The sequence below is a fragment of the Myotis brandtii genome, unplaced genomic scaffold (genome assembly GCF_000412655.1).
Source record: "Myotis brandtii unplaced genomic scaffold, ASM41265v1 scaffold419, whole genome shotgun sequence".
NCBI lineage: Eukaryota > Metazoa > Chordata > Mammalia > Chiroptera > Vespertilionidae > Myotis > Myotis brandtii.
In genome coordinates, this window is record NW_005366075.1 from 1,058,222 (window position 1) to 1,061,714 (window position 3,493).

The window sequence follows — 3,493 nt, forward strand, 5'->3', positions numbered from 1 at the left end:
TCCTGGTGGTCAGCGCACGTCATAGTGACTGGTTGTTTGGTTGTTCTGCCGTTCGGTCTATTTGCATATTAGGGTTTTATATATATAGATTTCGGTGGTTCTCAGTGTGTAAAGTGATGTTATTTATTCACTACAAACACTATTAGGAGTTGTAAATGTGAGTAGTAGTAAAAACCCCAAAACAGTGACCTTAGCTCTCTTTTCTTGTATATTTCATGTCGCTAGGATGTTTTATTATGAAGTCACTCAGCTATGGGTAGAGGGACAGACAGACTGCTTAGGAAATATTCAGTTACAAAGAAGCATTGGCCTGAAGGAAGTGAAGGAGAAGGCAGCTTACAAATTGCAGCTCATTGTTTGCTTACACAGATGGACTCTTCTGTTCAATCATCATGATTTGAAACAGTATCGGCCCACCCTCCACTGAATGGCCCCCTCATTTCCATGCCTTCTCCCTCTGCAGACATATAATTCTATTTGGCTCCACTAGTAACATCTTTTTGATACCCTCTCTTCCAGTGTTTCTAGTGCTTTCCAACCTTTTATGTCATGCTACACCTAGAAAGAATGATAATATTGATACAACACAATGGAATAAACTGGAGGAAACTCAAAGGCATCTATCTGTGGCAGGAATTAGTGGAAATTTTACATCTTTATAGTATAAAATTATAAGAAGATTATGTAAACTTTTAAAAAATTAGAAAAATAGTAAGTATGAAATTTGTATGAAACTTCCAAATAAAACCTTTTCAAGTTTCTTATTGGGAAACCTGAACTTCTTTCCATGAATATCATTTTTTTCATGTCAGCTTTTATGCCTAACGTGACTCTGAGTGAAACGTCTCTGAGTAAGACTTTAATAATGATCTCTTCAAGATGTCTAAATGATGCGCTCAAATTTCTTTCTAGTTACCATGATTTAAAACTTTTCAGGGGCTGGTGATAAAAATTTAAAGTCATTTCCCAATCATTCACAATTTACACCTGTTGAAATGCAAATCAAAAACATACTGAGAGATCACTTCACACCTGTTAGGGTGGCTGTTTCCAAAAAGGCAAGAGATAACAAATGTGAAGAAAGGGAACCCTTTTCAAACTGTTGGTGGGAAGGTAACCTTGTGTAGCCACTATGGGAAACACCATGGAGGTTGTCTGGCATACAATGCCACTTCAAGCCCAGTCCAAAGGCCAGTTTTGCCCAGTTTTAACATTAAAACAGAACTACCTTCTGACCCAGCAATTCTATTCCTGGGCATATATCCAAAGGAAATAAAACCATTATCTCAAAGATATATCTCTACCCCCATGTTCATTGCAGCATCATTCACAATAGCCAAGATGTGGAAATGACCGAAGTGTCTGCCAATGGATGAATGGGTGAAAAAAATGTGGTGTAGAGGTACACAATGGAATATTAATCAGCCTTAAAAAAGGAAACCCCACTATTTGTGACAACATGGATGGAACTTGAGTGCATTATGCTAAGTAAGTGAGACAGAAAAAAAACCCAGATACTGCATAGCATCTTACATGTGGGGGGAAATGTCAAACTCATAGAAACAGCGAGTTGGAAAGCAGTTGTCAGGGATGAGGGGGTTGGGAAAATAGAGAGAGGTGGGTAAAAGAATCCACAGTTTCAGTTATAAGATGAATGATGTCTGAGGATCTAATGTTTAAGGTCGCGAATACAGTTGATAACCCTGGATTGTACAACTGCATTTGCTAAGAGAGTAGAATTTTAAAATTCCCACCAAAAAAAGAACAAAAAAAGTAAACATGTGAGGCCAAGGAGGTGATAATTAACTCCATGGGGGTGGTGGTGAGTCTTTTCACAATGTATATGTACATCAAGTCATCATGCTGTACATTTTAAATATCTCACAGTTTTGTCAATAATACCTCAATAAAGTTGAAAACACCCAAATTTATACCCGTTGAAATTATATTCAAAGAGCCTCACATATTCTTTGTTAAACGAATGTCGCTTTCTTGCTTTGACAGATACTGAAATGTCTCGCGATAATACAAATGTATTCCTAGCGTTCCGCGTGCAGATGCTTCCTCGCTGTCATCACAAAGCCCCACACAGAAGGCGGCTTGAAGGAACGGAAATGTATCCGCTCACAGTCCAGAGGCGAGAAGTCCAAAATCCAGGTGTGGGCAGGGTAGGTTTCCTCTGAGAGCAGGAGGGGGACTGCCTTAGGCCTCTCCCCGCTTCCCGGCGAGGGCGGTGGCCGCACCACGCCCAGCTCTGCCTCCCTCTTCGCAAGGTGCTCTCCCTGGGTGTCCGCCTCTGTGTCTCCTCTTCTTGTAAGGACACCATATGGGATTAGGGGCCCGCCCTATTCCTGTATGACCTCATCTTCACTCATTACATCTGCAGCGACCCTATTTCCAAATGTCACATTCCGATGTACTGAGGGTTGGGACTTCAAGATATCTTGGGGGGGGGGGCGAGGGGGGGAACAATGCAACCCATAACATCATGGAATTTTTTCAAAAGCAAGCATTTCAAAACAACAAGGACTCTTTGATTCGCGGAGTAGACACCCATGTTAGAGCAGTCACCCTGAGCCCACTTGGACACCATGAAAATAGTGCACCAGTAGCCAAAGGGAGAGACACAGTCCATATCCCATATCTGTGAAGACAGAGATTTGAGATTCTTGGAGTCTGTTTTCTGCCTCCCGCCTTCAACACCAACCTGCTATGCTTTGAGCTCCTGAAACACGACCTCCCCCAGCTGACTCATGAGCCTTATTCAGGGAGGCCACTGCTGGAGGACCCCCTGAGGCAGCCAGTGCCTGACCCCACTCGACTCCACCCTGGAAGTTCCCACTGTGGCTGCTTTGTGGCTGGAGAGACTAGCCTGGGGCTCCAGCCTCCGAACCTGCCTCCAGACCGGTGGCTGTCACTGAGGCACGCCCCAGGCTCCTGTGTGGCTCGCTCACAGGCCCTGCTGCAGCCCCTTGTGGCCAAGTTCTCTTCTCCTGCCTTGGCCTCTGGTCTGTTTCTACTTCTCTGACGGTTCCTGCCCCACTTCCTTTGCTGGTTCCTGGCTTTCCACCTAGTCCTGAAACGTCGGTGTCGCCCAGCGCTGACCTCAGCGCCGCTTGCTGGCTGACGGTTTTACTCCTGCAGGTTGGACCATGAGCCCATGGGCACCCACATCTCCTTGGCCACTTACCCCGAGCTTCAGACTGTACCTCCAGGAGCATGGAAGCTTCACAGGTGCCCACATTTCACATGTTCCTGCCCACCTCTCCCAGCTGAGTTCCCTGTGCCCTCCCATCCCCTTCTGACTCAGTTCCTGACTCTTCCATTCACAGGTTGGCCAGCCCGAAGGTAAGCAGCACCTGCGCTGGCCCGCTTTCTGCTACCCAGCGGAGTTCATCGGGCACCGTGTCCACGTTCCTTGGGTTGGTTTGCAAGGGCCCTGGTGAATTTGTCCGTCTCCTTCCTCCCCGGCCAGATCTCCACACCCAGCTGC

The 3,493-nt window shown here is 45.7% G+C and overlaps 1 long non-coding RNA gene across 1 annotated transcript in view; it reads left to right on the plus strand.

Moving 5' to 3' along the window:
* The window catches only part of LOC106727385, a 9,395-nt gene extending 8,042 nt beyond the window's left edge, over positions 1-1,353 (plus strand). The window contains exon 3 of the long non-coding RNA XR_001363566.1: positions 1,322-1,353. This is a non-coding gene — a long non-coding RNA (uncharacterized LOC106727385). The remainder of the gene's footprint in view (positions 1-1,321) is intronic.
* Positions 1,354-3,493: the final 2,140 nt, after the last annotated feature.